The sequence below is a fragment of the Planococcus citri genome, chromosome 1, assembly GCF_950023065.1.
Source record: "Planococcus citri chromosome 1, ihPlaCitr1.1, whole genome shotgun sequence".
NCBI classification, from domain to species: domain Eukaryota; kingdom Metazoa; phylum Arthropoda; class Insecta; order Hemiptera; family Pseudococcidae; genus Planococcus; species Planococcus citri.
Genome location: NC_088677.1, coordinates 41,805,530 through 41,832,123, shown reverse-complemented (window position 1 = coordinate 41,832,123; position 26,594 = coordinate 41,805,530). Strand labels below are relative to the sequence as shown.

The following is a 26,594-nucleotide window of genomic DNA, read 5'->3' as shown; positions in this document are numbered from 1 at the left end:
TGAGTAAACGATGAAAAATACTCGTACGTGATCACTTTCCTTGATGTGTTTCTTATCAACAACTTTCGATAAAAATCATTTTCAGTAATTAACACCATTTAAATAAGAGATGTTGATTTCTCTTTCAAAAAGAACCAGAAATCAATTACAACATGCATAAATTATTAGGTAGGTATGCACTTTTCGTTTGCTGATTCGCGGTAATAAGGTGCAAAATACAAAAATAAAATGATTTTTGTGGGTCAAACTAAAAAATGAAATCGCGTTAGTAATCAGAAAATTGATTTATTTGTTTTCTGATGGCAATATTTTTAGCTTATAAAATTACCTACTCAATCATTCGATAACGTATGGGGAAGCGGACTTAATTTCGAGCATTTATCAGTAGGTACCTTATATATATACCTACTTGAATCGCTTGCTTTATTATGAGAACTGCTAAGAACATTTTCAAGATCTTTATCTCATTTAGGGATGGAGTTATGAGATGTCAAAATGGACCTTTCGGGAATTCGGGATCATTTTTGAAAAACAAAAACGAAAAATTGTACCTATCGTCATCCAGTCGAATCTCTCGAAATTTTCACGTATTCATGGTCAGTGATCACATGTGCTCAAAATGGATATATCGCCGCTTAATTCATTTTAGCGCACTCAATAGTTGAGCATCATATGCTTATGTGTGTGGCCTATATTAACATGGACACCATTATCTACTAATACCTACGAGGTATGCTGAGATCAATTAGATACCCACTTGTAAATTAATACCGATCATGGAAAGCATACAGATACGAATTAGGGAATAAATTTATCTATAAAGAATGCAGGTTAGGTACCTACTAATTTCAATGCAGCATAATTTTTCTGAATTTAAATTCGTATACCTATTACTCACTCACAGGTAAGTATTCGAGGGTGGGACAATGTTTACATACTGATTCAGAATTACGTAGGACATTTCTTGAAATACTTAGTGGATTTAGGATGGGAAAAATTTAATTTTTAGGGTTGAAGAAAATAATTATATTTGAGGCGAAATTTTTCGTGAAGAAAAATACGAGAAGCTGTTTCAGGGATGAAAAATGACAAGACTATCGTGACGAGGCATACCAACTGGTTTTACGGAATGTATAGTTGGTATAGGTATAAGTGCATAAAATATCGCATACCAACATACACACAATTTACTTTTCCAAAAAAAACTATTGTCATGCCCACGTAAATTCACCTAAATGTTCAAATAATGATTACACGTTTTTCTTGATAAATAATGAACGAAAGGTGTAACAATAAAAATGAAGATTACTTTTCGTTAATCCAATTTATTGTTTGATTGTTCTACTTTTTACAAATTTATCAAGTTATTTTAAGCACCATGTCACGTAGAGTTGAATATAAGTATAATAACTCGCTTTAAAATAAAAATCGTTCGTAGATGTTTCATTCAAAATAAGTACATATACTTACCTACCTATGAAACATGAAATTAAGTTTATCGTGCTCATGAAATGAAACAATATGCCCAGGAAAACAAACAATAAATAATTTATTTGTTCATGTAGGTATGTACTAAGCATCAATAAATTTTTAGAGGAAATAGGTGAAAATTATCAACATTTTTTGGGGTAAAATCTGCTACCTATTTAGTTAGGAGGCCTGCGTAACTATGTACCTACGTAATTATGTACTTACCTACATTATCATTAAATCTCAGGCCTCTTTTCGGTCTTTTCAAGCATTTCCATTGTGAAAATCAGTTTTTTAAAATTTTTTATAAAGGGGAACAAAAATTCCGTGAAATGAGTTGAATTTGAACTGCCAAATTTCAGTCATGTTTCATGTTGCAAGGTATTTTGTAAAATTTGTTGGGTACTTATCGACTTACAATTTATCGTCTCCAGTGGATTGCACCTAGACCTTATATTTTAATAAGTATTAGAAAACTTGAAGTTAAGAAAATTTGAACCCGTGCTTTGCAGTTTGAAAAGCTTATTGCCTCCATTTTTACACATCGTATCAAAACAAAACCAAGCTGTACTGGGAGATGCAAACCAAGCAAAAACCCACTAAACAAAAAAAAAACTAGAAAAATTCGGAATTTCAAATTTTTATTATAGTAATAAAATGAGAGTGGAAAATATTCTTGAAAATTTTTAATTAACATTTGCAGTCATTTAAGATATTGTAAAGAAAATAGTGGAACAAAGAGAATTTCTTGTGGATGCGTTACTGCTAACTGTAAAATCACCAGGGCAATCTAGCGTCTAGCTAGGTTATTTGTGGTCCACCCGGTATAGGTATACCTATCGTCTCTGATAACAATGTTTCATTCGTGACGTCATCGAGGTCTTGGTCTACGGTTATTACGCTCTCCAGCGATCATTTATGGAGTCTGTTGGAAGTTTTGGTTCGTTCACACTGAAATCTCTTATGTTTTTAACCGCTTCCTGGTGTTGTCAATGAACCATTCTCAGTTGCAGTGCAACAAAACACCAAGATGAAGACGAAAAACAGCGCTACGATGATCAGATTAAAAATTCGTTACACGCGTGCGCTTTAAATACATAACAATTTTTTAGGTAGATGGGTAGGTAACTCTAATAATAAAATGAGAAAGATAGGGATGCATAGAAGCAGAAGCTGAGCGAGTTAAAGATGAAAATATTTTATCGTGGTTAATAGCTTCGGCATTGTGAAAAACCATTTAAATATTTTTTGCTCAAATTATCGACTATAGAGCAATCAATAGGTAGGTACCTACTATTAGATTTGGTTTACACTATACAATGAGTAGGTAAGTGCGTGTTTTGCGTACTCGTACGCTTTGTCCGCATGATAGCTAAAACGTTATGGACGAGCCGTTATTATGTATTATTATTATATATAATACGTACGATTACACGTACTCATACTCGTATATATAAGCTGAACAATTTTCATCAATTTTCATACGGGAGCCACAGATTGATACGTCGTGATTATTTTTACACTTACCTTGTAAAATTCAACGAACGTGAATAAGGTTTCGAAAATTAAAAAAATGATTAGTTACCCATATCTAGGTACCTATGTATATTCTGTAAGATCATTTAGGAAATTGTCCAACTGCTGCCTCTTTAAACGCCCAGAAGTTGAGTAGGTAGGGTGTACTTGGCTGATAAAGTCATCTTTCGCGAAATATTTTTTATAGTAATAAAAAAAAGAGAGAAAAAAAATCATCGCAATACCATTGAATTCAATACAATAAATTAGTTAAAATAAAATTCCGATTGCTTTATATTACGCGGATGAGTATTTTTTCGTGATTTTCAGGCATTTCCTTTATACTTTTTATTAGGTCATTGATTTCATTAGCAACGTCAAATAAATACGTGAAAGTCAGACATGCTATCGTCGCGTCGCGAACCATTGGCGCTTTCTTTGAATATAAGTAACGTGTTTCATGACAGTGCGACGCGACGCCCGCCCGACCTCGGTGATACCTTCCTACCGACAAAATATAGAGTTACCTACTCGAACTAGAGTATTAGAACATTAAAAACGGAATTCGGAAAAATAATTTTTCATTTTGATTTCGAGAAATAAAATTATCAACGAGTATAAGTACCTACGTACGAGTATAATGTGTCTTGTCAGAGGAGGATTTTTCAAAACGACTTGCTGTTAATCTTTTCTGGAAATTGTTTTTAATGCACTCATTGTCAGTTTCGTTTTGATATAAATGTGAGCCATGAAATATTTTTTTGAGAAAATATACCTACCTAGGACCTAGGTACTCAAGTAGTATGTCCAACATTTGTTAAAAATTTTCGAAAAGACACGCATTTGATTGCACAGGTGGATGGATAGTAAGAGACAAAAGAGAGACAGTTACAGCTATTGGCATTTGCGCATGAGAAACATTCATTTCATCATCAGTCATCACACATCTTACATGCATAACGCATAACACATAAAATATGGTGCCTATTCAAATTTTAAAAAAATCGAGGAAATGTTTAGAATTTGGAGAAACATTATTCGGTTACCTTCAGGGTATTATTTTTCAAATTTCAAGGTTTTTGGATTTTCAGACTTCTGATGAATGTGCCATTTTGATAATAGGATAAATATTTTTTAATTCGAGTACTTTATCTACTCAGATTCGGAGAACATAATCTGAGTACCTACGGTAACCTTTTACATTCATGAGCTTTTGAACAATCATAAAGAAGAAATTTGGAAAATTTATTGAATGAGTAGATAAAAAGTATGTAGTTACCTACGTAAAAAATTGATAATTAAATTTTTCGTATAATTACATGAAAATCTAAAAAAAAAATTTAAAACAAAATCATCCACTCTCATAAAATTAGCACTCCAACCCAGGGTCTCTCACTACAGGTTTCTTATCCATTTACCAAAACTTTACATGTATTTAACAGAAAATATCTCGATAAATAGAAGAACAATATTAAACTATTTTTTAAAAAAATAATTGATCTATTTTTGATTGGGTGAATATACTTATTTTGTTTATTTTTGAAACAATTTTGTGATTTTCAATGTGACACAAAAAGTAACACTCCCGCGTGGTACACATTACCTATTTTTTTTTTCATTTATATTTTGCCAAGAATATAAAGTCGTAATAGGTATTTTAAATGGCCGTGTAATTGCTGAAACAAATTTTTCGTTATACCTATATTTTTGTAATCATCGATGCTTTGCTCATACGTACTCAAGTTTATTATCACTGAAAATTATTTCCCACTTTATAAATCGAGTAAAATTCAATTTGAATGGAATTTTTCACTTATAGATATTACCACCTGTGTAGTGTGTAATGTTCAACCACCTTTACTTTTTCTACTGCTACAAGCCAGAAGTAGCGATGCATTAAAATAAAATAGCAAGAAAACGAATCGTCTTTATTATTCTCAGTATAAGTACCTACATTATGTATCCGTATTATGCGTACAGAGATAGACATGAAACCGTAGGTACTAGGTAGGTACTAAGTAGTAGGTACATACTTCGTTTTCATACTTATGATGATATGACTGAGCAATAATAAAACGCATATATGTACTTAGGTACCAACTTACCAAGGTAGTGCATTTTTTCAGTCAAACCGATAAATATCATAATGTTCAGTAATGAAACATGATTTAATATAGGTAGTGTAAAGTTATGAATTCTTATCAGTGCATATCTACTTATATTTTGCTGATAAAAAGTGGTAAAACTAAATTAAAATTTTTAAAATCTATCATAAAAACAATTTTATGGGATTTAGATGGTGAATAAACTTCATAGAATGTATGAAATGCCAGTCCATACCCAATGGGTACTATAATATTGTAGGTCTAGGTACCTCTACCTACATAAAATTTTAAATTAGATTTCAGAAAATGTTCTTTGTGGGGTCCAACAGCACGGCGTCATTTTTTGCGCTCAACTAATCAAATGTTCATAATATCACGAAAATAAACCTGTGAAATCATTTACCTCCCTACCCTCCGATTTAAATGAGCACCGTGTATTCACTTACTTGTAATACCTTTGTAGGTAAGGTAATGTAGGTAAGGTAAACCTGCTTAAAAATATGTGTGAGAAAGAAATTTGGAATTTAGATAACCTGCAGGCTAAGACGAAAGTGAGGTGGAGATTTGGATCGTATCATCTACCACCTCATTAGTCTCAATATGAATTAAAAACATAGAATGAAATACCTACTTTTGAATTGAAAAATTAAAAATGTTGGAGTATGATATTGCAATTTCATCCGAAGTGAATCCCTCAGCCCCTTTAAGGAGAACCCAACTCTTTGAGGAGTAACTAGATATTTAGTAACACCTTCATTTGTACGCTATCTATTTTTAAACTATAGGTAGATACGTTTCTTCTTTCCTCTGCCCTAAAAAAAGAATCAACGCTACAATTAATTACCGTTTCAAAGTTTTAATTCACATTAAGAAAATACCTGAGAATTTTCCAACGAACAAAATATAGGTAAGTAAATAAAATTATAGAACAGCTACAATGCTACATGAATAGGTACCTACTCAGGTACCTACCCACAATTCCAATCCTAAATATACCTAAGTCGACTAATTACTACGTAAACTATTGCTCCATAGTACCACCCACTAGTAGCTAAACCAGAATAGAAAAAGGAAGAAAATTAAAAGAAAAAATACAAGACGAATACTGCAAACAGTCGATAATTATTGTATTCGTTTCAGTTTAATTAAATAGGTATGTTTACCTAAGCAGCAGTCCAGTTGCATTTGGCGAACTGTTCGTGTGAATTGTTCTAAATTCTTCAAGTCTACTTTTGAAGCAGAAAAAAATGACCAAACAACAATCGTGTTTTAAAAAATAGAATAATATGCCTACCTACGTATTTATAATATGTACATTACATACATACATGTATATATAGATAGGTAAGTATTAGGTACTCTTATACGAATACCTACTAGAGGATTATCACGCCATCGGATGTACTAATTTTATATTTTAACGATAAAAAAAAATCTTATAAACACTCTCGCATCCGTCTGGTAATGTCGTTTTAGAGAAAAAAATAATTTACAAAGATGGTAGGTCAAGACTGCAATTCCATATTCCACGATACATTCCGGTCAAAACTTTTTCACGTGAAAGCTGAATGTAAGTTCGTTGATAATGCAAATTATACCTACCTTAGTAAACTAATGTGTCTATTTTTAGTACCTATTTTTAAAGAACATTGCCCGCAGCGAACGAAATATAGTGGAAGTGGTGCTTTAATGGATGATAGTACGTAGACTATGAGTGGGTAGAACTTAATATTACGTATAATATTGAAATTCAACCCAGAGACCTTATTCTCCATTCCATAAGTACAGTACTATGCTCATTTCCGGTTTCGTAAAAACTATTCTCAAGTTTTGAATTCTTGCTTTCGCACAAAGTCGTCTATTATAAGCGCACTCGAGAACAATAATTTTCGAAACGATCTTTACTTAGGTAGATAGCTTCATTTTTTTTCCTTAAATGCGTAAAATACGTACTGTAAAACTCGTGACTGATTCATCTCAATGAGTACCTACTTATGTTGACCAACTTTTTCACCAAGATTTAACCTTATAGGTTGTCGAATGAGAGTTCACAAGTGCTCACCATCGTCAAATTTTGTAATATAAAATCATCACGTGTTTCCTTTTGATGGAAAATTCCGGTCGACCAGTTGACGTATAGCGATGATACATCAAAAATTTGTATGCTGGTGGATGGTGGGTGCTATACGAACACATAACGTTAATTTTAACAGTTTTGCGATAATTACCAAAATATCATATTAATTAAAATAACGATTTAATTCGGGTCAAACGTTTTATTTTTTTAAACGTACGAATACGAAAAGAAAAAAAAAATCAAAATTGATTCATTCTACTCTCTATACTCTTCTGTTGTTGAGCCGCTTCATTAGTTATTTTTGGTATTCAAAACTGGTTTAATTATTATGTCACAAGGTTAAAAACTCGTCCAACGGTCTCGCGAGCATTGCACGCACGAGACGGAAATTATACGAGCCTAGAATGTTGGTGCTTGATTAATTAACTGTTGTGTAAAAATAATTCATCAAGTTTTTTTTTTACTTCTTTAATCATTCATGTACTTATAGGTAGCAACTTCAAAAGTGAAATAATAATGTACGCGATTTGGTAGGTATGAAATAATACCCCGTGCATTTCTATAAAAAAGGGTTAGGATAGGTACCTACTTGAGTTATCATTAAAACTACAAGACGTGCTTGTAGGTGAACCATCGCATTTTAAACATTTTTATATCATTATTTTAATCCATAATAATCGAGCATAAATAAACGTCACAGATCAATGGCTTAATATGTATGGGATTCCTGTTTAACGGTACAAGTAGTGCATTGGTTATTTACCAATTATTACAGTTTTTTCTTTATTTTTTTCATTTATTTATTTTTTATCATTTTTTACAGTTAGGTGTATGTATATTGTATACCTTATTTTGAATATAATAACTACGGCGACTGGTTATGTCGAATCAAATTTTTCAAAGTTTTGATACCGTGTCTCATTTTACACTTAATATTTCAATAAAGTATGAGTTGAACTTTGTGGTCATTATTTATAGACGGTTCAACCAGGTACATACGTTCATATAAAATAGAGTCAGCTCAAAAACACGCGTATCAATAAGTGTATAACTGTATAGGTGATATAGGTATTCAAGATGAAAATGTTATTATCTACGTATCTATCGGTACTTACTTTAATTATTTGCTTAAAATGAAAAATAAATTCAAGCAGTCGTGAACGTATTGACAAACAAAAAATTTTATTATTGGCAACTTTTTAGGATTCTTACTGTGGTGGGTGGGTAATGTATACAGCGGAAGGAATCAAAACTGATGACACGCTTTCAATACTACCTATCTGCTTTGAACACGCGAAATAGAATTCTCAACATTTTCAGTCTCAAGGACCATATACTTATGAAAACTTGATTTAACAAGACTTTTTCTTTTTTCAGATCATTACCATAAATGTATTGGATGAATCGATAGTAAGAATAAATTGCTAACAACTTCCTCTGGCCACTGGGAAACAAAATAATCAGTAAGTACTTTTTACATACATAGTATGTAATATTTTTCAGAATTTCTCATAAAAATACGTACATCATTGTAAATGTTACGGATTGCGATTTTTTAAAAACAATACCTACTTGTAAATTTAGCGCGTACGAAATGAAATAAAATTCTTCAACAGACCGAAAAAAGTTCACTATACCTATAGTACTTGAGCTCTTGATGGAATTTATAGTTAATTTTCGCAGTACGAAATGTTTAAGTTGGCGCATATTATTCGGTTAAAATCTCATTAGTCTGGAGAGTCGGGAATTTTTTTTCGAAATAAATTAGCGGCATCGTGGCAGAAAAAGCATGATACAAAAAGATACTTACCTATACATATTTACGAAGCTTTACTCATGATAAGGAAGACAAGACACTCGGTTAAACGCAAGCCAATAAAAACGTGCTGGACAAAGCACCTATTCAGCACACAATGTGCTATCATTAAGCCCACTCTGTGCATTCTGTTTACTACTGCACCGCAGCTTCGTTTATTCCTTTTTTTCTTTTTCTTTTTTACTTTTGTTCTTTTATTATTTATTACTGCTGACCTGAAGGTAAAATGTAGGCTGTCGGCGCTCGCCGGCTAGATTATTCTGAGGTTTTTACAAATCCCCCAATATTGGCTAAGATTACCGCTGATTACCTACTCCCAAGCATCATTCTAATTACGGATACATCTTCGGCAAATTATATCTTGATTTGACCGATACCAGTCACGCCTTTCACTAGATAAATACCGGCTACATGTTTGGTATGCGCGAACAAAAAAAAAAACGTGCATGCGTTTTCCAATCTTCCATCGAACCGATGTACTGTTGCAATTGGGCGTAAAAATTATTTTCAGCATTAGAGGAAATTCGATCAAAACTGTATTACATTTTAGATATTTGATCGAGTGTTAAAGACAAGCGTAAGGTACCTAGGTATACATAAGTGCGTACATTATATACAGCAATCAGATAAATCATTACTGTACATTTACCTATACGTAGATAGGTTGAGGGACTTTTGAAATGTTGATGTTTTTTAAAAATCGTTTCGTTTATTTTCCATAGCGTACGTGCACGTGCACATGTACCGGTGCACGTGTTTTGTAGCAAGCTGCCCTGAATCTGCAATTATTACCTCCTTCATTGCAGTAGGTAGTTTAATGTTTTATTATCTCAAACCTTACATTAGGAGGTATGAAAGAACGATTATGCTTGCGTCAATAATTAACGTTTCAACGGCAAAGTACTCCTTCATGAACAACTTTGTCGAGTAAACTGACACCTATGCAATATTCAGTGTAAAAACAGTTGAAACCTACCATCATCAAAATTAAAAAGTAAATTGGTAGGTAACGTGATTGAAAAACCCTAACCAGTGTTGCCAATTTTTTTCAATCAAATGGGAAAATGAGTAGGAGATATCCTAAATGGATCGAATAACAAAATTTGATAGTGAAGGTATAATAATACTATGGCAGCTGTTTTTAAAACATTGTAGGTTACAGGTTACAATAGCATAAAAAAGCAAACATTTTTTCAAAACCCATATAAAAGAGAAAAATATTGAACTTTTTTTTTTAAATTAAAAAAGTATTCCATCTATGGTCAAAAAATCACTACGCAAGCTACATATAAATAGATCTATTTTTAATTTTTTTTTCTTTCAATCTTCATCTCTTAAAATGTATACCTATTACTTACTTTCAGTTTTTAATTAATAATGAAATTTTTTCAAAAAATAAATGTGCAAGTTGTCTATTGAAAACTGTTCCTTTTAAAGAAATCCGAGCTTCTTTCCTTTGTGGAGGAGGAATAGTCCAATTTTTAAAATTTATTCAAGTTGAAATTTTACGCTCTAAAATTTTTTAAATTCTGCAGCTGTGCGGGGGAAATTTGCGATTTTCCCCTGGACTCACACAATTGAGGAGTCGGCCTGCAAAGTGACCTAACTGCAATAAATTGATTTCGAGATAAATGAGAAAAACGGGTCCTAGGAAATTGAAGTCACATTTTCGAAATCTGTTTTCGGGAATCGAAAGGGTCAACCTTCACTCACCTAATCACCTTTTCGTTTCTGAAAAATATGTACACGGGTTCGCTACAGGGTGCAACAAAAATGAAAAATGCTGCAGTTAGGTCACTTAGCAGGCCACACATACGTTTTTTTTTTTTTTTTTTTAGAGATATGTACGCAATTTTCTCCGGTTTTTCATGGCGTATGTTATTCTTTACGAAAGCAAAGATTTATTCATTCATTCAAGATTTTCTTACGTATAGGAGGCTGGGTAGCTAAAACAGGAGTTGTGGCTTATTCTCAACTTACGATTTTACCATTCCGAGTCATTCTGGAGCCTTCAGTGCGATTTTCGATGTCTCCAAAATTTTTGAATATTTTCTTCAGAAGGGGTGAAAAATAATTTTGATTCCAACAAACAGTACCGCATAAAACACACTTTCCGAAAATCGTAAAAATAAGGTCACTTTGCAGGCAACAGATTTAATTTCATAATTTTCAAGGGGGGAAATGAGGTGTTACAAGTGAAACTGAATGAAGGTGATATTTTCCTTTTGTAGTGCATGTCCTAGACCATCAGATAGCGTTGCTATCTCAAAAATCATTTTTTTGCAGTTAGGTCACTTTGCAGGCCGACTCCTCAATTGTATCAAGCAAATTTTTGAGCTTAATGAGTTTGTAACCGTGCTCTCTTCAACATTTATAAATCCGCCAAAATCGGCCCACAACCCACCCCCTACCCTCTATTCAGGAAGTCCACAGGGTCTACATTTTGGTTTTTTGGTCACAAATGGTCCACAAAATCATTGCACTAGGGCCCGACTTGGTTCTCGCTGTCACTGCAGTGAACAGTGAACATACTAAATTCTGAATTTCTGAGTCTGATAAAAGTAAAATTATAACAAATTTGTGATCTAAAAATTGGCAACACCGCTCATTGAATCTGAAAAGTAAATTTTTTCACTTTCATAAAAACGTGTTACAAATACATATTCTTCAGTATACGAGGCCAGACTGTATTATACTTAGGCGTACAAACAAAACCGTTGCGCTCCTGAGCGGGGAATATTGCTCACAGCTTGCAAAATTTAGCCTTCATTTATGGCAAAACTCACTCAATGATTCGCCTATTGAACAAACACACTGGCAGAATTTTTCAAACTAGGATAGAGGAAAACATGAAATTTATTTACTTTCAATGATTCAAAAATGAACACCTGTGAGAGTATAATTTATGCGGCTATACTATTCGTATACCCTATACATATAAATGGACTGATTACTAGGAAAATGAAACTAGATAATGGTAATGGGTGTCAAATGGAAGGAAGCAGTGACCCGATAAATGATGCGTCTCTGTTTAATGCAATTTATTAGCAGCAAACCAAGTGTAAAATGGCACTATCTGGGCAACTAACTACCTTCATAACTTTCTTATTAGAAATGTGACGTTCGGATGATTTCGCACGCGTTCACACACTTCGATGTCTGATACATTCTATATACCTATACATACATGTAAAATGCTAACGATTTTTAATTATCGATTACTACGTACCTATCGATTAACTTTATTTTTCAAATGTACCTACCTACACTTGATACGTATAGGTAGGCCAAAATTAAGAATTTAAATTTCCGTTCGATATTTGCGCGATTCTGGGAACGACTCGAAGGATAAGAGTATTACATTTCAATACCTATAAAAAAAAATCCAAGCAAAAGTATTTCTCATACATTAAAATAAAATACGGCATATTCTTACGAACGTCACGCGGTATCGGAATCAGGTGCATACGAGTACCTATATAATGTCGAAGATTCGCCACTAAAACGACACGACGACGCGATGTACAAATATTTTCTTAAGGTCAATGTACCTACCACATCAATCTCTCTCGCAACTTTATCCGTGAATATTCGATACAAATGCGAATTTCGGCTTTGGTTTCATTTTTCGAATTCAACACAATGGTTAAAACGAAATTACCAACTTTAATTTTACACCTCGTCTGTGCCATTAGTTAAAATGTATCGCCTACAATTCGCAATATTAGATAATCGCGGTTTGGCGAGTTAAAAAATAATAATAATCGTTATGCTCGATTTAGTGTAATCTTCGCGTTCGTTACCTATGTAATAGGAAATGATATCGATACTCCGTCAAATTAGTGGGTAAGAAAGTTCAAGCGAGTGTATTAAAGGAAGAGTAAATTTCAGTGCGGGTGTCAGGCTGATACGTACAATAATGAAATTTTATATTTAAACCTACCTACTAGTGAATTTGAAGAAGTTTTTGAAAGGAAAAAAACTCGTATATATACGAGAAATTTTAAAACATAATTTTTCAAGAAATCACGTCTAAAATGCTGAGAAATTAAACTAGAAGAAGTGGCTTAGAGGAGGGAGAATGATTTCCATTGAGAATGAAGCAAAATTAGAGGTTGGTTGTAACCTGTCAGTTTAGAGTTCTCACGTACCTATCTATATACAAAGTAGATTTTGTTTTGAAAAATTGACGAATGAGTTTTAAAAAATTTAATACTTAATTCCATGTACTAGAAAACTGAAATCATGTTTAATAGATTTTCAGATGATGTTGTTTTTTTTTGATCGCATTATTTAATATTGTTTATTCTTTGTTCAAAAAAGTATAGACTTCTGAACCAAAACTAGAACTTTCAGTTGCCTACTCCGTTTCTATTAAAATTTGCGAAGCACACCCGCCATTAACCTATAATTTGTTTCACTTTCGTTCCCTTTCCGCTTCTGCTGTGATCGATAAATATTCCGACTTTTTCATTTCGCTTTAATCATATTAAATTGTTAATTGATTAAAAATCTCGTTCGTTGGCACTTGACAGTCATTTTGATAAGAAATTGGCTAAGGGTGAGGAGAGATGCGATGGCATTGGCAAGGTTCTGAACAATTGGACATCGAACACAAATTGAACGTAAATGAACGCTCTTTCTTTCTCAAGTCTGAAATGAGTATATATATGTAGGTAGGTAAAGGTACCTAAGACAATAAATTGAAAAATTATACAACAATTTCAAAATTTTCATCATAAAAACTCAATCTTTTTCATAAAGAATGAGGGAGTAAAAATTGTGAAGTATAAATTTTTAAATCAACAAAATATTATTTACTTTTTCCACTTTTTCTGACTTCTGACATTCTGAGCTGAAGTCAAAAAATATGCATTATTCATGTTTGTTCAAAAAATAATTGTTAAAAATTTTTCCATTACTTACTTGGAAATTTGATTTTTTTACCAATCAAAAACTCATATTGCATGGCATTGAAAACGTGTAATAGCAACACTTGCTACATAAGTAGGTAAGTATTCAAGTCTACCTATTACCAGCCTTTCACATGGAGACCCAGTAAGCAGAACACTGAAAACTGGGCAAACCTATAGAATTTGAAGGCACCAAATCACACTGAAAATAACTCGATTTCTGGAAATTCTTTCCCTTTAAATTTTTGTACCAAGCAAAAAATGATCACTATGATTTCTTCGGCCAACAAAATTATTGAACATTCAATTCATACACCTTGAAAATAAGCATACTGTAACCTGTAGGTGCTCATAATACAATATGTAACATATTCAACTTACAAAACAGTAATGAACTAAGCGTAAGTAACTAACGGAGCCTCAAGATCAACTTATTTTCAACCGAGTGTTACTTTTGCTCGCTCCGTTGCTCTATCGTATTTTCTCATCTAACCTATAATTGCGAGTATTTTCTTTCACAAATTACTCAATGTTGCCTTAAATTTACGATTTTTGTGTAATATTTCTGTGTGGCTGATTCAAAACATGAACACCGTAATGCGACGGCGGCGTGTGTTATGAATGAAACGAGATTATAGCAAGATAACTATACAGTAATACGAAGTAATTATTGTGAGGGAACGGTGCACGTTATCAAGATGGTACAGAACTGGTTTTCAATTGACTTCCTTACTTACAGCATGTGTATGGGTATGCTTAGGATGATGGCAGGACAATGATTCGCCATAATGACGTGTATGAATAAACATGCCTACTTAGTTGGTCAAAAAATAGAACGGCTAATTAAAAATTCGCTATTTTAACACGTTATTGTAGGTCTACATAGGTATTGACATGAAGTGTGTGTAAATATACGCAGTCACTTATCGAACTAGTTCTCAGCAAATGTCTCATATGTTTACACTACCATCCTCAATTCCTTCAAAGTGCTGATTCATCATACACACTACCTGTATGTTATACACTCTATATATATTAACCATAAGAGAGCCATAGAGAAATTTCACTTAAATGCCTCCGTTTCACTGGGTAGCGAAATACGAAAATATGACAACCACTTAGGTATCGAAATACCTATTTGATGAGATGAAAATCTTCTCCTTTTACCTTCGCGTAAAAAAATCAACACTCGACTCACTAGCCAGTAGCCACTTTTTGCCATTAAAAATAACACTCATTCTCATCCATGATGTACATATACAAGCAAAAACACGGTTTCAAGAAATTCTAAAATCATTGTAATTATACGACTCCGCTCACGAAAAAAAACATCAACAATTTCGCCATAAACGAGAGAAAATTTCGATCATTGAATGTCATTAATGCAAATATTCCTTTTGACCTCGAGGTTGAATTTTTTCACGAGATCTTCCGGTTTACATTCAAGTTATCTCGGCGCCAACTTCTTTTCATTATCGACATCTAAGTAGTCGAGCGTGGGCTATAATTTTCAATCAAAAATTCAAATTTTATTTACCCACATCGCCAATTAAAAATTAAAATCGAAATCTTACTTCGAATCGATGAATAGGTAATAATATGCAATAAGGCGTGCATTTCTGAAAATGACAAGGAGCTAAGTATAAAAGGGGAACTCTGCTGGATATTTCCTGGAAATAACTGGATAGGTATAGGTGAAAATGTTGCAAACGTTGCAAAAAGATAACATTCTTCAACACAAATGGGGTCTGCGGGATTTACCAAGGTCACACTTAAGTAGCTGCCGACGCTAATAGTGAGATTATAAGCACAAGTACCTGCTGAAAACTTATATTCGCACGGGTAGGTCTAGGTATTCAATTAAAACCTAACTCCCATATGAAGCGAATAAATAAGGAGAATAACAAGGTGTGCGAATTCAACCCATCATATGTTGGGTATGGTGTATATGTTTTTCATGATATTCAAATACAGTTTTGATAAGATTCTAAAAGGACAATGACTCTTAACAAGTAAATCATTTCCTGCGAGCTAATTCAAGTGTAAAATTCCATTAAAGTAGCCCTATCCCAACTTTGCATTTTTTTTTCTTTTTTTTTCACAAAAATGGCGATCCTGGTGAAAATTTTTCAGTCGGTTATGAAAAATACCAGATTAATTTTCATAAGCGCACTACAAACGATGATTCTTTATCATCCATAACATTGTGTAGAATAAATAAGTAAAAAATTGTGTGTGTAATCTCCGTACTTTGATGAAAAAATATACCAACAACGGTTCTTCTAAGACAAAATCTATGTTCATGATGGAAAAAAAAAACTTCACCATCAGGTTCCTAATATTTCGAAGGAGAGAATACCTAGCTGATACTTTCTTAGGATTATTTTTTTCTTTTTTTAATTATGACACGTTTAAATCACCGTTACATTTGGATCGAGTGAAAAACAAAACCTCATAACTTCCCATAATACTACGATCCATCAGGTTTAATATACCTACCTACACGAGTATTTACATTTCATAATTTGTGATATTTTTTCACTCTAATTCATGCCATAACCGTTTATTGGTACGGTTGAAAGTGATCAAGAATATACACAAGTGCTTTTTCCACCATATGATCTTTCGACGCATCAGTAATCTATAGTTGAATGAACTTGCGGTTATACACGTAAGCGGTGGATGATTTCCTATTTTTTTTCTTTTTACTTTTTTTTTTTTAATAACTCGATTCAAAAGTCTTCCAACAGAACTGATATTGTTATTTACCGAATAATTTCCAATCGTACGAAATCGAATTAAACCACACGCCGCAAATCCGATACCTGGAAAAGCTTCGCGTTTAATGCTTTTTTTCCTTTCGTTCAACGTAGTTACCTATAATACGTATGTGTTTTTTTTCTCCACATGTACTACAATATTACTTGTCAACAAGTTGTTGAAAAAAACATACGAACGTGTGCGTAAACGTAGCTTGTTCGCTCGGTTTATGATGTGTGGCGTGCAGCTCGTCTTGATTTATGCGGTTGTTTCTTGTAAGTATTTTGCACCATTTTTACAGATAAAAAAAGGCGGTCTTTTTGGTAGCTTGGTAGAATATCATCTTAATGGAGTTTTGTTTTCAATGTCATGCAGTCATGCTACCCGGGATGAAAATATTTGTAACATTACAGTCGCGCCTTATTTTTTGACATACTATCTCTGTGTAGCCGTAGCCTGCTGTAGCACGTTGTACTTACTTATCGTAGACATGTAGGCAGCTTAGAATTGTTCTAATTAGGTGAAATGCGATTGTAAAAAGTGTGTGGAAAATTTACGAAAAAAAAGGTGAAACTAACGGTGAGTAATCCACATGAATTGTAGCGACCGTGGAACTAAAAGAAGAATTTTTTGAAATTTGGAAAAAATGGTGCAAGGTTTCAAATGATGATTCATCTTGATGCAAAAGTACATACAATTTGACCCCACATGCAGAATTGATGAAAAAAATTGGCATAGAAGTAAATTGCCAACTGAAGGTATAGGTACGTTTAATTAGATGAAGTATAGGTAGAGTGTAGATGCGAATCCTCTTCACTTTTCTTCATTCAACGTAACGAATGAAATTTTTTCACCCATGTTACTTCCGTCATTGATCTTATGTTGAGAGAAAAATCCAAACTCCCTGGTTCGAAAAAATGAATATTTGAAAGAACCCTCCTCTTCAAAATACCGATATAAAATGTGTAGTTCTCGAAGAAACGATTTGATGACTGACCAAAATACATTTTAAAAAACATTTGAGTTTACTTTTCTCGACAAAAATTGTCCCTCCGTGAAATTTTTTCTTAATAAGTGAGGATAAAATAGACCTATAAATTCTCAAACACTGAGAATTTGAATCACGGAAGGTCAAAACAAATCATTTGAAACTAGATACTTACTGTTCTTGAATCGATTGTGGTCTTCTTTGAGTCGATTCGAAGCTCGCAGTAAAAATTGACTTTTTTCCAGCATATACTTGCATACTTTACAGTAATAATTTCCAAAGGCGTCGAAGGTGACCACGCAACAACTTTGTTTTCGCTCTTGATTCGCAATCAATTGGAGAAGATGAATTTTAAATAGGTGGTAGGTACATACTTTTACATGGTAAGAGTAGCTTTGAGGCATTTATTTCCTAAATCGAATATTTTTTTGGTTGGAGCAAATCTGAATTTTCAAAAAATTCACCAAAAATCGAGAACAGAAATTCAGCGTCTGAAATTTGACCTGGGGGTGTAAGTATTTTCATTACTCTTTCGATTTTACTTTTTCTGCTCAAAATATTTTTAGTGTTATGTGATGTCTTCCTTCAATTTGAATTTTTTAAAATTCCTCAAGATGCACTCATTGCAAAAATCGAAAAATCATGAGTCAAATTCCAGCTCGGTTAGATACAGTCATCTGATCATAAACGTTCTCTTCTCGGAGTTGCGGGGTTTAAAGAAAAAACAAAAAAGAGGTAACTAGCCATCCAGAACCATCCATTTAATCAACTTCTTGTCAGGATGAAAATTTTTATATTTTCGAATTTTAAATCCTCATTTTGAAAAAAACACTAGAAAGATTCAACGAGAACATTGGTTTATTTGTTGTAAGTTATTACTTTCACTGTTGAAGTTATGTTCAATATGGTAGGTAAAGGTATCTACTTAATTCGTTTTAACATATTCCAAAATGAGATATCGTTCTTTTGAATAAAAAAAGCTCGTAATGATTTCTTTACTTTCATACAAACATCATTTATGAGAACTTTTTGATAATTTACAAAGGGTATGATTTATCGTTACGACAGAATAGGTGAATCGCACGACAGAAAAGGTGGTCTAAACGACAGGCCCGACAAATAAAAGAAATGCCCGACCAAAAAAGAAATTGAACGACAGAAAAAAAAGTTGAACGACAATCATGTTTGCACGTCAGATAAAAAATGTCCACGACAAATAAAAAATTGAACGACAGTTTAAAAAAATTGAACGACAATGGTAAAAAAAAATAACGACAGAAATATCCATTAACACGTCTATTTTTAATTTTTTTTTTAATCCATCAACACGCCTATTTTTACCAAAAAAGTTACAAATCGAATAAAATGAAAAAAAAAAAAAAATAGAAATTTTCATAAAATGATAGGAGGGTAGTTCTCAAAAAGTGGTAAATTTTGTGTACTTACACAGCCAATTTCTCAACGGTTTTGGCATAATTTTTATTTTATTTTTTTTATCTATGCAAGCATCACATTTTACATTTGGTATTGAGATTTTTAGCTCACCTTTCATTCGTGTACATTCGGTTTTATACCCCAAATGTCCTTCGACTTGTGTGTCACGCGCCATGTTTTTGAAAATGATTTATATAAAGTGTAATGATCTTCATTTTTTTCGTTGAAAAAATTGACGAATTCTCATTACTGTATTATTCTGCAAATTGCAATCTCAATAATTGCACCAATTTCAGGGCAATTTTTAAGTAAGTATATTTTTGCTAGCTTCCCAATCCAACATTTTATTTATTGCTTTTTCGTGTATTTTCAGATTTGCAATTGGATAAATTGTTCTGTCGTTTAAAATTTTATTCTGTCGCTCAGACATCCTTTTTTGTCGGGAGGACTTGTCGTGATTAATAATTAAAAATAGTCGCTCTGACTCATTATTTTGTCGTTGAAAACCTGTCGTTGTCACTGGCGACGCCAGCCTGTGTGCCCAGTGTGCACGGGCACACCTGTTCATTTTCCAAAAAGAAAAAAAAAAGTACTTTTACTTGACTTTTACAAATTATTTATAAAATTCTTTACCAAAAACTCATTTTTGTTAAACCAAAAGTTATTTTTGAATAATTTTAAGTTCATTTCTTGATGCATCAACATCATTTTTCTTACTTCAATTTTTAAAACATTATTGGGCCAGAATGAGAATTTTGGAAGGGGGGGATTTTACAACTTGGTTTTATAATTTTGAAAATTGGCACACCTGTTCAAATTGTCTGGCGTCGCCACTGGTCGTTGTAAAGACCTAACTTGTCGCTACCACAGCATTTATTGTCGTTTGCTGGTGTCGTTCAAACACCCTTTTCTGTCGTGCGATTATATATTTCCCATTTACAAACCTTTATGTTGAAGATGTTCAGAAAACTGAGGTTTTATTTCAGCCCCGTTCTATTGTAACTTGATCTCCATTAACTCGTATACAATTGAGTAGGGTAAAGTCGCCAGTAGTTGACATGATCCAGTAGTTGACACCTACGTCACAAAAATCGCCATTTTGGTGTCCCAGTGTGATTATTGAAAACACCGATTGCACTAAAAATTAATTCATACCTCGCTTATTATTGGCCGTGAGTTAGGTGATGATTATCAGTCATACTTTTTGCGTTTTATCAACTTTTATTTTCACCATGAAAATTTTGCAAAGTGTTTTACAATTATTTTTCCATCAAACAATTTTGAACATTTTGAGATGGTTATTATACCATTTGAAAGCTAATGAGATACACTTTCTTTCTAACTACTTTTGATTGATTCATAATCACATTTTCATGCTCGATAAACCGGGTGTCAATTACTGGGGTTTTTTGGACACTTTTTGAAATGATCGTAAAAATCTCGAAAATGCACTTACGAATGTGAAACACAAATCAAAATGTAAGGAAAACTGTGTTCTTTTAGATGTATTTACCAAAGTTTTCAAAAAAATATCAACTTGAGCTGTAGATTGTTTTTTATCAAAAAGTATCAAAAATCTGTTCAACTACTGGCGACTTTACCCTATTGCATATAAATGTACCTACAGTATATTAGTATCTCGAGGTTACAATCATAAACCACGACAGTAAAAAGATTAACAATGTAGGGAAAAAAATTCCACATCAATAAGCAATCAAAAGAAAGTAAAAATTTGATGAAAAAAATGAACATATCCAAGTAGAGAGACATACTTACTCGTAATATATCCGCTGGTAAATCCTATCAATAAAAAGATTTATCGTTTTTGCAATTGACTTAATTCGATTATTAACGTATAACTGTGTGAACTCAGTTTAACCAGTTGTTCACCCCAAGCCTAAGGCTTTAAAACCAGTTAGGTATTATTAATTTCCTCCTACCTTTTCTTCGTTTTAATTATATTTCACGTTTATTTATATCCACAAAGAGCAAATTTTTTTATACATAACCGCGCTCCGCACTCTTATACCGTTATAAAACAGGTTCATCTTATGCCCAGACGAAGGCTGAATTCTACATTTATGCTCATACTGTTAAACATTTTCGTTATTTAATGAAGCTTGCATTGTAAAAAGTACCTATACTAACGAGAACACTGTACAATTTGGCCAATGAAATGGTACATTTGTAAACTGGTAGATAGGAATAATTTAGATAAATCTACTTCTCTAAACCTAATTTCAATTACGTAGTTTGCATAAATTTTTCAACTTACTGGTCTCATTATTAATCTTTCTGTCTCTGTCTCCTATCACCCTTCTGAAGGTAACTTAATTTAGAAACAAAAATCCGGAATTTGCGGACAAGATAGAAAACAAAACACCAGGAAGCGGATTTATAACCTAAGGAATTTTTAAGCATGGTCAGTGGTAACTTGTACCTCCGCGCGTTTAATTTTATTCAATTCAAATTATCGGAGGCGGTACATTCCGTAGGTATGTATATCTCATCATTTTAATCCCTCTACCCTTCCCTTTTCTTCAAAAAAATTAACAAGCATTTATTATGCATACGAGGTATTCATGTTATAAGGTACCTACATATATAAGTGCATATTAATTTTCTGTTGTCCCACTGAAAATTTACTCCCCCCCCCCATTCTCGTCTATTTTTCTCCTATTCATACTCAGACATCTGTGGGCAGCATAATCTTGGGGTGATCCGCAAAAATTTTTCGGAAGTTGAAGTCGGAAGCCCTCGACTTCGACCGTGTCCGACTGGTCTTACAAAATAAAATGAACGGGTGTCATTTTTTAGCTTGGAATCGGTAAAATTAAAATTGAAACCATGAACGTCCTTAAAAAAAATTGACATCATAAGGAACTGTGAATTATTTTCTATAATTATTTTCTTGTTACATATTACCAATCACCTATCGTATGTTCCATTTCAATTTTTCTTCTTTTCGCAACGTATACCTACCTATTCAACAGATAGAAATTCAATTTCCGAGAGCCATAATTCAACCAAAAAAAAAAAAAAAAGAAATGGAACTGATACCTAGTTGGCAATTCTAAGAAATAATAATCGAAGTAATTCAAATTATTAAAAAATAAAGCTACAATAAAACCTGAAGTTTTTGTTTTGTGTTGCAAGTTACACAAACTTATACCATTTTTCTCATCATGAAAAAATTACTCCTCGAAATAATTTAATTTGATTAACAAAATTGATAATAATAGGTAGGTACTTATGGTAGATGCTTGAATGAATTAAATTTTTTCAATTTCGTATACCTATCATTATTTCATTTATTTTCAAGTTGACGCAAATGCGTACCAACTACCAAGCTATTTTAAAGTTGCTGAGAATCGATCTGCTCATTTTGTAAGTCCACCAAAACATTGCCGAATACTTTCGAAAAATGTTGCGGATCGATGCCAGATTATGCTGTACACAGATGCCTGTATGCATGGGCCTATATTCTCAAAATCTCTTTAGCTTTTCGTGATTGCATTAACCGCTACCGCGCCGCGCCATATGAAACCAATGAAACTACGAATACGTACGTAATACGTATACGGATTTAGAGAAACTTCCCTACCCTACTTCACTCACTCATTAGTCATCAAGATCCTGGCGGTTTGAACATGGCGTTTTTAAAATTGCCTAACTAATATTGAAAGGCAGAGAAAACTTCAGAATTGTTGTTGTGCATATTATAGTTCGCTGATTATTAAGCTATCATTCACTCGACTGCATTTTTTCATAACGTTCCGTAGGCTATATCTAGGTAACAGTTCTATGAAATCGTAGCTGACTTCTGTTTTCTATGGCCTTCAACAAAAAGATATTGGATAAACATTACACTAAAAAAAGTTATTGACTTGGTATGCGCTCACGAATGACTCTCTACTACCATGTAATCTTATTAAATTTTTTGAAGCAAATTCATGACGTTTTCAAAATGAAAATTTGTTCCTTTTTTCGGGGGAAAAAAATTACAAATTTCATCAATCTTTAATCACAAATTCACAATTGCGCAAACTAACGATGTGCTAGCCAAGCAGATTATGTGCTCTCGTAACATGTAGGTATACTTAGGTACAAATTTGATGAATGAAAAGCGAAAACGACAAATATCGAATTATTTGTTCAACTGCGATCATTCGTTTGTGTAAATCACTCGCGAACCATAACAAACTAATAAGAATTTCCATTAGGTACATTTTACTTTTCTTTAATTAATTGAGTAATTAGATAGACACTTTCAATTCATACATATACCTACTGCATCAAAACTCGTGGAACAAATATTAGAATTTAGGTCATACAGAAACCGACGCCGCGAAATCCCCGATAAAGAATCTCAAGACTACCCGTTAGGATGAAAGAAAAAAAAACACAAAAGAAAATCAGATTGATCATGACCAGTGCGTGTTTAGCGATTGAATTAAGAGAAGAATTAAAGTGCGATAGTCTGAGAAAACGAGATGGCATCAGCTTTGGGAAGAAAAAGTCAATACGTTATCGTACCTCGAGTAAGTTCCGTTAGATGCACGAACAAAGGGCATGACTTGAGATGCAGTTTCCAGGCTTCCAGTATTATACTTAGGTTTTCGATTGCACTGATATAAGTAAAATGCATTACTTATAACTTGAGATAGAGGAGAGGAGAGAAGAACGCTAGTTTTTAATTAATCTTAGATATTTTAGAATGGGAAAAAATCACATACGAGTAGGTACCTACCTACTACATGGATGGTTGCTTTAAAGATAAGGTTACCCTAATGTAAGTACCTGGTCAATTTCATCGCGGACAGCTCCAACATTTGAATAAAAAACAATAATGTTGTTTTTAGCATAATAATACAAAGATTACTTTTCAATAAAGATAGCTAGGTATTTTTATTAGAGGACAAATTAGTTCTGGTTTGATGAACATTTAAAACGAGATAAATATAACATAAAGCTATACTACACAATACACATGCAAGTTTACTTGCTCGTATAAGTACATATAATATACATACATACCTACCTAGATCTACCTACCTTGCCAATTACATTAGAACCTGTAATACTCTCAATTATACATTAACGTGAAACATTACCGAGATTTTCAAAGGATTATTAACGTTTTTCTTTCATGTCATTCGTAATATAACTCTTCACATATTACGTACATACAATGCATCTGAGATCAATACACGGCATATATATACGAGGTAGGTAGGTTAGAAATCAAATCGAAACTACATCATTGGGTTCGCTACATCATTCTGTAATTATCGCTCACCCATTCGCAGGGAGGACAATCATTGTTGCAATGCATGGTGCTAAAACAGCTTGACATGTCTGAGTTTTAAAATAATAAAAAGAAAACTATACCTATCCTAATTATAGCGAGTAATTGTTGGCGCATAAAATATAGTTTGCGAGCATGTCTCATGGCCAGCTCGTTACCCTCTGTTTAGCAGATGATCTACTTTCGATACTTTACAACTCTTCGTGGGACATCTTCAGTTTTTACGCTGATAATGTAAAAACAACTTGTCACACAAAAAGAATGCGCTATCTCGTCCAATTTCGTAATGGATTAAACAGTTTATGACATTGATTTTTCGTTCAACTATGTACGGAATATCTCGAGCAACGCTTCGATCATTTTTAGAAAAAATATGCTGTCAGTCAACCTGTATGACATGCGACGTTATTAACATGGGATTAGAGAAGAAAAAAGTGATTTTTAGGTACGATACTTGATTTTAGAATCACCAGCGCGGCGTCGATTGTAGAGGCAAATAATGTGTAGGTACCTTATGAAATATTTTGAAAGCAAAAAAAAATAGGTACTTATCCAATGTTATATAAAAATTCTGTGTATCAAACAAAATTTTTTGAAACAAATTCGTGATTTTTTGTGATATCCTCTACGTCTTTCCCGATACCTACCTGCATATTAAAGAGTGAGAAGAAAAATGACGAGAAATTCTTTCATAAACATTTTAGATGCACTTTTATGATTAATTATTGAAAGTTGATTCATTTTTTACCTCTTTTTGAACCTACTGAAACGATTGTCGTGGTGGTCAGGATTGAATTGAATTCGCGTAATCTCGGGTTAAAATAAACTCAAGTAACTGAGAGACTCCAGGACAAACACCACAAGGAACGACGTACGTAGACTTGAAAAAACATTCGCACTGAGCGATTTTCCTACAATTCAAGCTTCACTTGAATGCAATATGACAAAAAGTAAATAAAATCGAACCTGTATATAGTGTAGGTATAGGTAAGTAATGCAAGCAGTTGTACTACATTTCTGCATATTATCGTTTTGCACAATCTATGCAAAACATGAGCGATAATATCAAAAAACGAGTCTATTTATGTAAATTTATGCAGCTTTTGTATTTATAACAATGTATTTTTTCCATAACCACGCCGTTTAGCCGATAAAGCATTCCAGCAATGATAGATTACGGATGATAATAGTATTACGGACGAGATTTCCTGATAATTAAACATTTAGATATTTTCAAAATTCTCCGCCTTGAGATAATGCACATTACACACGTAAGGAATCGAGGTCAAAGTTCAAAAAAACGGTTTAATTGTCGCGAAAATGAAATATGGAATAAAACTTCGCTACTATAGTCCAACTTGAAAATGAAATCCACATGCTGGATGGCCTGTATAAGTGTATATCTATACATATTTTACTTAATACATAGCTACCATTACAATACGAAGGAAAAAATGTGACCCGTTGAAAAGTTCAATAAGATACCTACCTCTCAATAAAGATATCGCAACTGAGAGGAAAAATAAAACAACAATGTTGGCTTGTCAAAAAAATACATGTTAGGTGAATTTATTACACGTTAAAAATAATACTCATAAAACATGTAGGTAGTATGTACAACGTGAAGAAAATTTACATAAATTCTCTAGCCGGTGCATTTCATAATTTGTACGTACAGCGATATGTCCAAGGGTTCATGTACGAGTAGGTAGCATGTGTATACAACATTGTTTTTTACATCGACTATACGATCGTTAAAAGTTCCTAATCGTAAATAAACGACTGTAAAATCGACAAAACAAAATAGGCATTAAGTACCTAGTACCTACCTACAAGTACGTAAATTGCGTGTTCTGTGTTGCCGCATGTTTTTCTGAACTTGTGATCCCAAGAATCAGTCAATTCCGAACATCTCATGCCAAAAAAATGATTCCCCAACCTGAGAAATGTATAGGTATAGGTAATTCTAAAATGACGAGCTGCCGAAAAATTTCATTTAGACCATCAATTGAGTAGGTTACCTACCCCTTCAAGACATCTCATTTTCTCAAAAAAGTAATAAAAGATCAGTTGTATTGGTATAGTCAGTCACTTAAAGAGACGTTTCCTCATCACACCACCTCTTATGATGCATAAAATGATAGGTACTTACTTTGGTATGGAAACGTACTATGAACTATATTATTTTTAATTTCACTAAAATACTTT

The 26,594-nt window shown here is 33.1% G+C and overlaps 1 protein-coding gene across 2 annotated transcripts in view; it reads left to right on the top strand.

Moving 5' to 3' along the window:
- The window catches only part of tyn (trynity), a 58,258-nt gene that overhangs the window by 15,188 nt on the left and 16,476 nt on the right, over positions 1-26,594 (top strand). For both annotated transcript variants that reach the window (XM_065344939.1, XM_065344940.1), the window contains exon 2: positions 8,545-8,630. The gene's annotated coding sequence lies outside the window, so the exon portion shown is untranslated. The remainder of the gene's footprint in view (positions 1-8,544; positions 8,631-26,594) is intronic.